Below are 15,229 nucleotides of genomic sequence, written 5' to 3'. Positions count from 1 at the left end.
AGCCCTTGAATCTGCAATAGCATTTGCAAAATTTTGTCCACACTTGTCATACAAAGTGAGCTTATACAGCCCACGGCACAAAAGCCCAGATGCAACAATTTCATCACCAAAACTGAGATCATGAACTGTACATCTGTCATCCACAAATTTGACTACAAGTCCAAGTCTAGCAACTGCGGATACAGACAAGAGATTCTTCTTGATCCCAGGTACATAAAGTGCATCAACAAGTGTGAAGGAACTGCCATTAGCAGCAGTGAGCACAATCTTTCCAACTCCCTGAACTGGATAAGAGGCGTTGTTGGCACAAGTGACTGAATTCCCATGAGGGACAGACTCGAGAGAGGTAAACAATTCACGATGTGAGGTAATGTGCTTTGTAGCACCACTGTCGAAATACCACACATGTGAATCTGCAGCAACTGACAAGCATGCATCATGGACAGCAGGATTGTAAGTGCACTCTGCGCTAAAATCCCATTCTGCATCAACATCAGCATCACAATCTCCTTTCACAGAAGACTCAACAATGGCTGCATTTGTAGTGGAACCACGATTTGCAGTGGAACCACCCTCTTTCTTCTTAGCCTCTTTGGCCTTCAACTTAGGACACGACTTGATCAAGTGATCATTGGCTTTACAATAATGGCAACGCATCTTCTTTTTGCCCTTATCACCAGAATTGCCAGACGAAGTGCTGCCAGCAGAAGCATTAGGAACAGAATTTTTGCCACTCGCAGCAGAACCATAAGAAGTGGCTGCATTACTGTTACCACCCTTTCTTTGAGAAGCAATAAAAGCCTGTTCAACTGCACGCTGCCTAGTCCTGTTTTTTCTAGAAAGTGACTCTTGCAACAGCAATGTGCATAATGCATCAAACTTGACAACTTCAGGATTTCCTTGGGTCATCAGTCTCCAAGTACTAGCAAAAGTCTGGTAGGAATCTGGTAAGGCATCAAGAACAGTCTGCACAAGGGAACTGTCCGAAATGACTTCACCTGCAGAAATGAGTTGCTCATTGATATCCTTGACACTAGCAAGGAAAGTGTCCATATCATCTTCCTCATGCATAATCTTCGACTCTAGCTCTTTACGCAGCAAAGCAATTTCAGCCTCATTGCGGCTTGCATAAAGACCTGCTAGAATATCCCAAGCCTGTTTTGCAGATTTTGCTGAACGGATGTGAGGAATAATGGTGCGCTTCACAGAAAACGCAATCAATGCATGAGCCTGCGCATCCTTAACATCCCAATGAGCTTGTTCTGTCGTAGGCAAAACAACTCTAACAGCTGCAATCCTTGCAGCAAGACCTGCAACATCCTCAACATCGCCTACATCTTCAGAACCAGGACGTACATCAATGCCCTGCACAATGTTCCAGACACCTTTTGACACAAGAACATGTTGCATCATATAAGCCCACATAGGGTAGTTGTCCCCATCCAACCTGTCCTCAGCAGCAAACATCTTGAACACATCTGTGTTGTTGTTGTCAGCCATGGTAAATGCTGCACCTGATGTGAAAACTGCCCGAAAACAGGAGAAATGGAGCGGGAACAACTTGTGCTATATAGCACAAACCGTAGAAGACTATAAGGCACTTGTTATGCAGAAAACGGCACTGACAGAAAATCTGCACAAAATGACGAAATAGCCTGTGCAGTACTGCCCGTAGTGGAAACGGAGGCCGAAATGAGCCCAAATCAAAATTCTGACCAAATCAAAATCAATATTTGTCGACCTGCGAACGCTCGCCATAGCTCACTGAAATCGGAGAAAGTGAGCAGGCGTGTGCTGGAGCAGCTGGCGACCAAGCCCGGGAGGACGTGACCTGCTCTGATACCAATTGTTGGAATTAGGGTTGCAGAGAAACACACACAGCTTGGAGAAGACGAAGGAAGCTCAAGGCACACAATAGAGAGTGTGTTACTTAGTGTGCAATGGAAAGATAGATAGCCCTAGAGTGATGGGCGTATATACAATGCACAGGGGAGAAAACCTCCTAAAGAGGGAAAAAATGCCCCGGCGGTCCTAGTGTGTTCACACACATCACTACCACATGTATATGGTAACAGAAACCTCTCTGGTTGTCTTCTTACACGTGTAGACCGCCTCACCCAATGATCTACATTAACCGGCAAGGGTTCTACATCATGCGGAACATTAACCCCATCAAATAGAGGCTGATTTTCAGCATTTATACCCTGCTATAATTGATTTTCGGGCTGCTGATTTTGACCCTCAGGCTGAATTCCAGCATCCCCTTGCTATCCATTATCATCTGGCTCAATGATAACACGCTGACCCTCATGACCAGCTTCTTGCGCTCCTGCTCTTTCTTAAAATACCTACAATCGGGCTTTTTATGCCCCTTTCTTCCGCATTGATAGCAAGTGATGTCTTGCTGTTTTTCTTTGCTTTTGCTGCGATTTCTTTGCTTATTTGTAACATTTTGCCTTTTTTTCATTGCGTCCACGCACATTATAGGCTGATCCACTACCACTCCCACTCGACTTGCGTCTAATCTCCTCATTGAGGATAGAACCACGCACACCATCATAGGTCAAGTTGGAGTTATTACTCAAAGAAACAAGCAATGCTTCCCAAGACTCTGGCAGTGTCATAAGTAGAAAGATAGCCTTGAGCTTATCATCCTCAAAAGCTTGCAAACCTAAATCACTCAACTGACTCAAAATCCCACCAAAGGCATTCAAGTGATCAGAGACAGATTTGGACTCATCAAGCTCTAAGCTTACAAGCTTCCTCATGAGATGGACCTGATTTACAGGAGTCGTATTCTCATAAGTAGCTTTAAGCTTATCCCACACAGCCATAGGTGTGTCAAGTCCCTTGATGTCAACAAGGATATCATCAGTCACAGCCATCTTGATGTAAGTAATGGCTTTCCTGTTAAACTTAGTCCAATCTGCATCTGACATACCCTTTGGCTTATTTGCAGACAATGCATCATCACACTCTTTCAAGAAAAGAATGCCCTATATGCGATCCTTCCACAAATCAAAACCTGTACCATCAAACCTACGGATCTCAAAGAGGCTCTTAGAGTCCGAGGATGATGAAGTGTCAGCCATAATGAGGCAAAACAAAAACTGATAATTTTCAGTCAAGAAGTACGATCACTGTACCGCAAAAGCAAATGCAAATATACACTGTAAAAGTGTCTGCAAGAGCAAATATAATGCTGTAATTTACTTCAAAAGTAAAATTTTGAGCAAGATGACATATTGAGCATGTCAAACTCAACGCATAGAATGACCTCACATCAAGTATACATCACCAAATGCATTTGCAATGATCCCAACGATGTACATGCCACAGTTTCACTGCATAAAGTACATTTGGCAATACACATAAGAGGTGAAAGTTGCTCAAATAATTGAATAAACACATGTAGGCTCCACAAGCCTCAATCTCTCTGCTCAAATTGACCACAAATTTAAGTACATAAGTGAAATTTTGCCGAATTTTTCAAAATTCAGCAAAAACCCCAAATTCTCACTGCTCAATTCTCCAGTGTAGCTTTGCCACCTGCACCTGTAAGGAGTAAACTTGATAGTTTTTGCTGAGATTAGCAAAAGCCCCAAGTTTTGTCGCGAATAATTGCTGAAATTTGACAAATTTCAGCAAAGTGGTAGAAAACCCCAATTCCAAACGTGAAATTGGGTTCCCAAAGTGCCCTGTGACAACTTGTAAACCTGTTTTTGTTGTTTGTACACCTGAATATGCAGAAAATGGCCTGTTTTTAGCAAAAAACAGCCCAAAAACACCTGTGATTCCCTGTTTTCAGCGTGTAAGCAACTGTAGTCGACGTACCGTACTTGGAGAAGAGAGAGAAAGCTGCTGCGCTGCTACTTCTAGAGAGAGAAAATCTGCACAGGAGAGAGAAACTCCTTTCTACGCGCAAGAGATACGTCCAAGGTGCGTAGCCTTGCTCTGATACCAGTTTGTTGAGCGCAGGGAGTGTGTGGGAGCAGGAGGAGATGGGCACACACTGCAGGAAGTAGGATGCGCAATAGATCGAAAGAGAGCTCCAGCGTAAGAAACCCACGATTCTCCATTTTGAGGATTCTTTGTTTTATTTAAGTACACTTATAAGTTGTCCGGCCAAAGTGGCCGGACACTTAATAAAAAATGTGTGTACTCACTTATAAGTGAGTTTTAGTATAAGTATGTGTACACTATACAAGAAAGGGGGCCACAGGGGGCCTTTACCCTCAACAACTAAGAATTGGTGCCAGAAAGGTTTTTTTTAGGTAGAACCCAAAGGTGATGGTCCACACCAAAAGATTCAATTTCAATTTGTCTAACTGGTAAGAAAGAAAAAACCTTGGATACTTTGGGTACCATTTCTAATAGGTTAGAGTCATTGAGGGAGCAAAGATTGTTTTGGAATTCCTTGATAGCGTCAAGTGCTGCACTATCTCTGCAAAACATTCCACATGTTTGAGGAATAATTGGAGCAGTAGGGGACTGATAAAAGATGGATTGAGTGCACATAATTTTTTCAAAAAGTTAGATAATTCAGCCCCAGAGGAAGAAAATAAGTCTAACTCTTGCTGATAATGTATAGAAAGTATAGGCAATTGGGCTATATAATGGGAAATCATATTCACCCCATCTTTGGAGTTCGTGTCTAAGGTAGCCAGATCTTGACCCAATCATTAAAGGACAGCATGTGTAAGATAGATAGATTTTTATCTGAGGTAAGAGCCGAATCATATATTAAATGAGAAGCATCCAAACTGCCAATACATTTGAGGACAAGAGAGGCAGCCACAAAGAGGGTTCAGAAGATAGTTCTAGGCCTTGCAAGAGAGCAAGAGTCTGCAACAGAAAAAAATGTTAGTAAGTCATGTATTAGTTATGGTGATATGTAACACAACAGTTGGCCCATTTAGCCAAAAAAGGTCTAGTTATAAGAGCTAGGGCTTTTTTTGGGGATTGGTCCTTTAGGTAAAATATAATCTGCTCTAAAATCCTTGTTATACATTTCTTCGGGTCATGGTTTATTCTCATGCTATCTGTCAACTTAAAATGTTTGTGATCTTGAAAGAAAGTATATATATATTTAGTCCAGTAGGTTAGGCATGCAATCCTTAAACCGGCAAAGTCAGAGACTATAATAGCCGTGAGCAGGAATCCATAACCTTAGCCTATTAGGAGCACATAACACCAGCCAACCAGTCAAGGATTTATAGGTTGTGGATCCAACATAGAACTAAGATTCAAGTTAGTTTCTAAAGCCAGTGTCTTAGTTTTTTCAAAAAGCATGAAAAAACCTTATGTATAGGACGTGTGTGTAGCTGTTTTAACTTATATAATAAGACATAAATGAACTTTTATATTCAAAAGATAGATAGATTTAGAGAAAAGGCAATAATTAATACAAAAAAACTTCAGTTTTAGAATTATCTTTGTACATGGCTTATGAGAATGAAGCCTCATTTTAGTATACAATGATAGTGACCCAATAAAGAAGTATTTCCCAAGTAGTAGGAGCAAGTGTAATCTTGGACAGACAATAGCTTTAAACCAAAAAAATTCCAAGAAAGGATAGAGTCCTCACCTGCATCCATCCAAACAAAACAAGAAATACGTTAGCCTTGGATGTGTTTTACAGGTGTCAATGGACTATATCAGTTGTTATCCATGTCCATCTTACAGTTTTTTTGAACTTAAACCCATTGTCCAAAGTGTTTATGTATTCCAAAAAGTTTTATTGTCCAGATATATTTATAAGTAAGGTTTCTAATTAACCCTAAATCTAATTAGACCTTAAATAGATAATAACATTTATTTTGATAAGAAGGCACCCACCCCTTCTGAACAAAATATCTTAATTGTAACATTTAATGGACTAGTGACTTGTGTGTAGCGGAAAATAGCATGAACATAGTGAGCATTTCATTAGAATAGATTCCTAATGAGAATAACAAGAGTGCTTGGCGGGAGAGAGCAACAAAAATCATAACACCTAGTTAGATAGCATGAACAATACTTCAAAAGAGAGAGAAATTAAGCTATTGACAACAATTGAGGACCAGATTTTCATGGAGCCGGTCCCCTCTCCAAAAGGCTTTGTATTATAGGTTTCTCCCATCAAGAGAAACATTTTACCATACAATTCTTTGTGTTCCTTCAATAGTAGGTAGTGCAATGAAGATGGAAGCTTCAAGTTCTAAGCAAAACACTTATAAAACACAACATCAATTCCCTCACGGTCAGACCCAAGACCTCACACACCTTCGCAGAGATGGTGAGAGCTAGCGAGGTATGAGAGTAGATTGAGAGGAAGAAGGAGTAGTCTTACGACAAATATGTACATCTCCTCACATAATCACTCATATTAGCATAGCATAGCTTAGTAATTAGCATGGTAGAGGAGATGAGCATGCATTGAAGCTTGGCTCTCGGTTGGATTTGCATCACAAAGCCAAGAGTTTTTTGTGTAGGCCTCCCTTCTCACAAGCTTGGAGTAGGTGATAAGCTTTCCATTAAAGCTTGAGAAGGAGAGAGAGAGTCTTCTTGCTTCACACATGATCTTGTGTGTGTGTGTGTGTGTGTGGAATAATGAATTGAGAAAATCAGCCCCCTTTCTCTCTTGGTCGACCCCTCATGCTATTTCCTCTTGTTGACACCCCATTGGACCTCTCCAGGCTTAGCCAATAGGATTTCAGGAGCATAAGTGATAGCCTTTTGACATGTGTCCCCCTTTTCCCTTTTGTGAGAGTTTTAGGTAATTAATTAATGCAACTAAACTCTCATTGGACCCCTTTGTCTCCCGGCCAATAGGAATCAGGCAAGCCATTGGGATGTTGAATGCTCATTGGACCCCTTGGGAGACTGTCCAATAGTCTTCTAGAGAGCTTAATTCTTATTGGTTCTTTTATTAAGTGTTTTTAAATAAATTAAACTATATTTACTCTACCCTAATTCTCATTGGTTCACCTCCATGGCCATCCAATAGGATTTGAGTACACCTTGTGGGCATCTGGGCTAGGGAGCTGACATGTGTCCCTCATTCCCTTTGTGTAAAGGAGGCTTGTGAGTGTGTGTGTGTGTGTGTGTGTGTGTGTGTGTGTGTGTGTGTGTGTGTGTGTGTGTGTGAGTTTCTCTCTCATCCCCTACTTGCAAGGCTCGCCCCCTCCTTTGTAGGAGTTGTAAAGACTTTTTTGGTACACACACTAAGCATCCAATTTAACTAAGCTTTGACCATTGGACACAACCTTTGAATTTTGGAACCTTAGCATTTTGGAAGTCTTAATGGGCTGAACCTTAGGGTCTTTAAATCCCATTGTTGCACATTTCTCTTTTGCAGATGGCCCCCCTTTGGATCCCTATTTTCCCACCTTTGGATCCCTACCATGGCCGGTTTGCCAGCTTAACCAATATTCTAGATTTTTCTCCCCTGGCACTTAAATGATCATTTTAACATGAGAAAATCATTTAGGAGAATTAGATATTAGCTATTATGACATTACCTCAAAGAGAATAAAAGCATCATGTTCTCTTACGTTTCCCCAAGCATGGCATAGAGTAGATCCTTTGTGGTGTGTTTCCTCCTCTTGGCTTTCATACATAAATGCTTATGAACTTACCCTAATAAGACCGATAAAAGAAATGTGGATGGCCAAAAACATACTTCCTTTAGTAATGGCTATGGAATGCTTTGACATTGTTATGTTTAATGTATGGGGACGACAATGCGAAAACAATGACCGACATTCCTATAGTCCAGTACCTTGGAAGTTATTCTTTGACTTATTTGGGAAGTCACTGATATATAATCCTTACAATGTAAAAAATTTATACAATGCCTACAACAGACCTCAGTGCCTTGTAAATTGTGCAAATATACACAGCTCAGTGGGATGGGACACACAGGATGTGTTTCCAAAGGAATCTGCTTTCTTCGATGACTACTTCGGGTACAGGAAGGCGATTATCCATACCAAAATGGGGGTACTTATATAAAAAATAAATCTCTTACTCAAGAATGGTATGACTCACACGCCAACGAAGAAATGTTCCAACCAAAGATCGTAAAGGATTATTGGAGTTAACCATCAGACATACTCAAGGAATGGGACCACTATACTCCATTGGTGGACGGATGTCACAATGGATATTACCGAGTGCATTATGTTAGAGCCATTAGGATTTATTAGAAACTTGACTATGTCTGGACGTGGTAAGTGTCCCCGTGTTGAGTCAAAGTAAGCCGCAGGCTCCACTCCTGGTGGTTCCCTTCCGTCAATTCCTTTAAGTTTCAACCTTCCTTTGATTTCTCATAAGGTGCTGGCAGAGTCATGAAAGTAACATTCGTCAATCCCTAGTCGGCATCGTTTATGGTTGAGGCAAGGACGGTATCTGATCTTCTTCGAGCCCCCAACTTTCGTTCTTGATTAATAAAAACATCCTTGGCAAATGCTTTCGCAGTAGTTCGTCTTTCATAAATCCAAGAATTTCACCTCTGACAATGAAATACGAACGCCCCGAAATGTCCCTCATTGTGATTCATGTGGATATGTATGCCAAGTGTGGTCCTTTTTGTGAAGAAAACTGTTCTTGCAAAGATCCCTTTTTGCACCCTCACTTGTAGGAGTGCTTTAATTGCACCATGTGTCCAAAACTGACAAAGCCAAGTAAACACATAAAAACTACATCTATGTCAGTTTCATAGCATTAAATCACAAAATTCCATCAATTTTCAAGCTTCTCTCGAAAATTTTTTGTGCATTTTGATGTGAAGGTGGGAAAATCTATCAAATGTGGGTGGAAAAGGGGGGAATTGTTTAGTTTTCCTTTTTCTCAGTATTTATTTTTTTGTGAACACTCTCACCAACAAGATTTTAGTGCATGCATCATAAGACCTCCTTTTAAATGAACAAACATTCATTGCCTCATACAAGTTTTGCCGTCAACTAGTTGTCTCAAAAATTGTTCAATAAAATGGACGTCATCCACACCCTAGCAGCACACTAGCTAATCATGGTATAGCTTATGGTGGATGGACCAATGTTCCATTCATAAATATTCATAATTATATTAGAATTAAAATAGAACTTAATTGATGATCAATTCATAGTGAATATGGCTAAAAAATAAGCTTGATTTCATGTGCATGAAGATGTACAATGAGCCTCTATATGGGCATGAGATAGAGACACAAACTTTTCACACATGCTTCCAACAACAAAGCATGCATGTGGCTTCTCATGCACTCTTAAAAGGCTATGATTTACACATGTTTGTCTACATGTAAGAGGAAGTTCACACAATGGCTCTATTATCCACATCAGGTTCCACTAAGGTAGAGGGTGTTCACATACACACAAGGTGCAACAAATCTCACACCCAATAGGTTCCTTGGCCAAGACATGCATCCATTTTTCCTTAAAAATGAGCTTTGCTCAGACACAAAGTAAAGGTGCTTGATTTTACAAGTACGGATTTCTTGGAATCCAAGAATAGGGCTGGTTTTGTTGAGTTTTAGCATTATGGATGATAGCAAAGATGAACATTTTGAAGAAAAAGCTTCTTGAACATGGTAGGAAAAATGTGTACAAAATTGGACTCTCTAGAATGTGTAGAGGTTCGCAAGAGGGTATTTCTAAAAATGTCAATAAATCGTGACTTATTAGTATCTGTAATGAGGAGGGTGATGACACTATGTTAAGAGAAGAACTATTAAGTGTTCTTAGTACATTTTGTACTGAAATACATATATCTTCAATTATGTCTGCATTAATCTTCAGTTGCAGCTAGTGGAAACCATAGTTTTTTCATATGAAAATCATACGACATATGCATATGAGTACAAAAGTCTAATTGAAGTATGATACAAAGCCATGCCATGAAATGCATGTGACTAAAATACTCTAAGAAAAAAGCAATAAATACTAGAAAACTCAATGAAGCGACATAGTTTGAACCCAAGCTTCTAATTTTGTCAATAAGCCAACTTGTTTCATGAAGAAGATCCCTTAGTTGTCAAAATGACATGTGAAACATTCAACAAAACAAAGTTGTAGCCTATCACAACATCAAACATATGAGTTCAAGATAAGAGCAGATGCAAAAGAACACATCAAACAATAGCAAGGCTAGTCAATTATGAGCCATCTCATTTGCATCTCTGATTCAACCTGTTTCCAATCAAAGAGAGCATTCTCATCATCATCCGCAACATCCGCATCATTGAACTCATTGGATTGGACTACATTTAAAGAAGAAGCCCTAACACAATTGTCTCCTTGAATCTCCTCCTCTACATCTCATGTATCCCTTGAAGAGTACTCAAGCAATCATAATTCTTTTCTTCTTTAAGCATTTCTGATGTTCTCTCTCAAAATCTCGCTCTTTGATCTTAGATATGAGGCAAAGGTTTGTGTCAATAAAAACAAGCTTTTATGTATGTGAAGGCTTGAGCTTGTTTCTTCTTTTCATATGAATGAGCAAAAACATGCTTCAATTTCTCTCAAATGGTGAAGCACAAGTTCCTTCAGAAAGGACACGAATGGCCAATTGCTATAAGTTTGGTGTGCATTCCCCAAATGCATCCCACCATTTTAAACCTTTTTGCATGCAATCGGATAAGCAAATGAGCATCTCACATTTGTACTCATCAAAAGCATCCAAAATTTTACCTTGCAAATCTTTATCACTGTTTTTGTAAGCATTAAGCACATTCATCCAATTATCATGCACTTCTACATCTACATCTTGCCAGTTTCCTTTCTAAGCAAGATGCAAAGATAGCCCACTACATGCAATGGTGTATGCGACTAAAAAATCAACAACTTATGCAAAATATCCTTCACCTCCTTTAACTTTCTAGTATAACTTTCAATGTTGTCAAACTTCTCAACCAACGATTAATGAGCTCGTATACAAAAAGTATCAATATCTATTCGGAAAATGGATCCATAGATAGAGCTAACTAGTTGAGATTGGAGCTAACTTAAGGGCAACAATAAGAAGTTGATATATGAATCACTTATAAATCAATTATGGCAATTCAAGATATCCTCCTCTACAACACACTACTCAAGTCAATAACTTTGACATCATCATACTTCTTTTCCTAAATTCGATTAATAAATAGCGCTTCTAAACCAATTCTTGGATTTTGAAATAAAACTGACTTGTAACCAACTTTAAAAGCAAAAAGCCAACTATGATAGGAGTTTGCCGCTTCTACAAGTCTTAGATTTTCTTAACCAAGACTATGGTGCTCCACTTTGGCCAAGGAAGCCTTCATCATTCTTTGAGAGGTAGGGTTAATTAGGCCTCTTGTTATCTTGGAGACTGAGGCCACGAGGCTATAGTTGAAGCATGGAGATGGACACAGCACAGTATAGCTACCCTAGCTATGGTGAATCAAGACTCATATTTTCTCAAATCCCACCTTCCAATTCCAAGTTATGCCAACTATGCATGATATGCAAGCAACAATCCTACTCATTGCTTCGCCCCTCGGATTGCATTCCATGAAAGCGTTGCAGTTTTTTCCGTTAAGTTCGGTAACTATGGTTAATTTTTCCACATCTACATACGGGTTTCATACACTTGCAAACGTAAACTTTTGCAAACACTTGTACCTTCTTGCATACGTGTTGAAAAGAAATTATGGTGGCAATTGGCAACATGCTAAGAGAGAAAGGCACCTGAAGTCACTCACCAATGTTTGTACCGAATCATCAGTGTAAGTTGCTCTAGCTAGTCTAATTTTGTGGGGGTCTATTTTTTTTTATCACTTATAGAAAGCCCTTAAAACCACCCGCCACTCCATGGACTGGTTCGAGGGGTTTCCCCCCTAAAGAGAGCCCCCATCCCATTCCTAAAGAATCAACACTATTAGGAAAAGAAGAGAAGAGGAGTTTTAATGCCATAAGGAGCAAAGAGTCTATTACCCTTGTCCTAAAGGGTGGTTAGACCATCTTGAAGCAACACAAAGGCCTCTTAAGCCCATTGCAACAATGTTTGGACACCCACCAAAATTTTCATTAGAGCTAATGCGCGAGAAGATCAAACAACAGGTCGGACAACAAAAAATGAAACCTTCAACAAAATTTCATATCGTTTGCATTTACGCATTTACGCATGTACTAGGCCCTCTTTCTTCAAGAGAGCTTTTTAAAGAGCGCTTGCTTTTTTTTCCTTGGGAGGGAGGGGTCACCACGAATAAGTATCTAAAAAATGCTCAAATATAGCTTGAGTGAATATCGATTGTTTGTAGTAATTAGGGAAATTACCAAAATACCCCTCTAATTTGAGGAAATTCCCAAAATACCCTTATATCTATTTTGGTTGGATTGTTCAAGATTTTCTAATCTTCATTTGTTTTTGACAATTGAGATCCGTTTTTGAGTGCTTAGCATGTATTTTGTCACCAGTTACCATCGCAAAAAAGGCAATTATGTCTAAAAATAATGAAACAATTCATCTCCAAAGCCTACATAACCAACTCAAATTGTAGTTTTAGCATCTTGTACGATAGACAATCACTCTTCTTGTGAAGACCTACAAAAAATATTAATTTTGGAGAAACTTACTCTCACAACCCAGGGTATTTTGGGAATTTTGGTAAATTTGAAGGGCATTTTGAGAATTTAAGACAAAATATCGAGGGTATTTTGGGAATTTTGAAGTTTGAGGGGTATTTTGGGAATTTCCACAAATTAGAGGGTTATTTTGGTAATTTCCCCTAGTAATTATAGCTCTACTTAACGATTTCAACAATTCTCTCTAAATTATTTGACATTGTAAACCTAACACTAAATAGGCTAAAATATTTCTAAACTCATTTCATATCATAATTCAAAATACGTTCGAAAAGTAACACCTCAATTAGCAAAAAGTCCTTTGACCAATCTTGCTGAATCTTCTTCGACTAATTTCATATTGAACGTTTCTTCGTTAGATGTACCATATATACACTTAAAAGCCCCATAAACTTTTGTATGTAAACGAAAGATTTGCAGTTCAATGAGCAATCTACCATCAATGAGCAATTTCGCACAACAATTTTTTGCTTTAGTGGGTGTTAACACAACATGATTGGGATCTCTCTTTGATCCGTATCATTTCACTTTCGAAATTTGATGTCAAATTTTGAATGGAATTGTAAGTGCTTGTAAGGCCTCATTTGACAATTTGACACTAATGATGTGTGGAGAGAGAGAGAGAGTTCAAAGATGTATCCATTGAGTCAAAAGACTTGATACTCTCGAGAGATTGGGATAACCAATCCACCACATTGGGTTTGGGGGGGTTGCTTTACCACGGACATGCCCAAGAAACCTCATGTCATCTGGGGGGGGGAGAGAGAGAGAGAGAGAGAGAGAGAGAGAGAGAGAGAGAGAGATGAAATGAAATGAAATGTTATATTAACGTCTTCAAAAGGCCAAAGTGACCTATGAGACCAAAAAGTTACAATGTGGTGGATCTGATACAAAGTCAGAGTAACAAAATGACAAAACAAATATACTATGGAATCCTGGATTGCTAGGTGTGAACGAGGCAGAGTAGCTAGCTGGGGTAGGTAAATCACAAGAGATCCAGCATCGGTCGCTGGCGGATCTCATCAATCTCCTCCATGGTCAGTAGTCTGACCGGGCGTCGTGCATGTCGAGCCAAAGTGATCCGAAGCCTCTGATGCAGCCTTCGTCGATACTGTGTAGTCTGTCGCAGTCGTGGGCGTCTGGATCTCCCCAGCTCGGTCGCCCGGTCGATCAATGTGCCTATGGTGTGAGGCGATGGGCTCTGTTGTGGTAGTGGCTCCTCCGAGTGTCCACTGTCTGCTCTAAAGAAGTCTGTGATGTGTCTCTGAGACTGGCTAGCCTCTCCTCTCATCAAGCTCTCTCTGTGTTGGCGCAGCTCGAGTAGAAACAAACCCAAGCATCTCTGATCGTCATACTGCATGACTCTGGAGAGTGGTCCAAAGCCCTCTCTGAACAAGCAGTGGAAGCGGCCTTGTATCTCGTAGTAGACGGGGCAGTGGCATGTGTAGTGCAACTCTGTCTCTGGCTCCATGCCACACAGGGGCATGTCCTGGCCTCTGCTGGTACTCCATTGTATCTCCCAGTCTCGATCCACAGCTGGTGTGAAGATGTGCGTATCTGGCCAATAGCACATCGTATCCCATGAGACAACTGAGTGTCCATGTATCTGGGCCTCGCCACAAAACCGTCCTCTGTAAGCTGGAGAAGATGCTCTCTGTAGAAAGCCATCTTCGTGCCCAGCTCCTGTGCTGGTTGTATCCATGTCTTCTTGATGTCTAGCTGAGCCAGGTCTTGTTGGATGAGCTTGGTGATCTCGGACTGTGTAAGAGTCAGAGAGGGTGCCTCTAATGAGTACTGGAAGGGGGGCAATCTGTCTATGTTGAACCCATGTGCCTAAAACCATGATGTCATTTCACCATACCATCATGATGTATCTCCCTGCATGGCTAACTGTCGAGAGGACTCAAGTTCAAGGCGGGCATATCTGTCTCTGCGAAGCTCCCACATGCGGTGTATGAGGGAGACAGATCTAGTAAGCACCTCGGCTACTAGTGGGGGGGGCAGCAAGCTCTGCTCGGATAATGGCACGTGGTACTGAAGCCTTTTCTCTAATGAGCCGTGAGATCATAGAGACCGAAGGCTTCTCCTTGTCCCCCCACCCATCAGTGCGACCTGTCCTCCCGTGATGATCCAATGAAGGCCCCCATATCTCAGCTCCATAGAGCAATGCAGACGCCACTAAAGTGTCAAATAGCCAGAGCTTCGTCCGAGGCTCCTGAAATTGAACCTGTGAACACATCCTCTCCAATCTGCCCAATGCTGCATGGGCTCTGGTCAGTCTAGTCTCTGCTGCTCTCCTCAGTGAAAATGCTGGTCCACTAAAAACCACTCCAAGCTAAGTGTAAGCATCTGTGTACTCCACCGTCTCCTAGCCGTATGTGAATGCGGGCACTGATCTCCTAATCCACTGTGGGGTGGTATTAAATACCATGACCTTGGTTTTACAAAGGTTGACACACAAACCACTTTCGTGGGCAAATCTATGCAGAGCATCCAAGTGACGTCGCATCCTCTCTGGAGAGTCGAAGATCAACACAATATCATCAGCATAGAGCAATAGTGGAATCCATGTCCCTGCCAGCTGTGCACCTCTATCACCATCTCTCTCAATGTAGTCAGAAACCTCATCTACGTACATACCA

Source organism: Adiantum capillus-veneris, chromosome 21, assembly GCF_014529385.1.
Source record: "Adiantum capillus-veneris isolate H3 chromosome 21, ASM1452938v2, whole genome shotgun sequence".
NCBI classification, from domain to species: Eukaryota; Viridiplantae; Streptophyta; class Polypodiopsida; order Polypodiales; family Pteridaceae; genus Adiantum; species Adiantum capillus-veneris.
Note: the sequence above shows the minus strand (reverse complement) of the source record.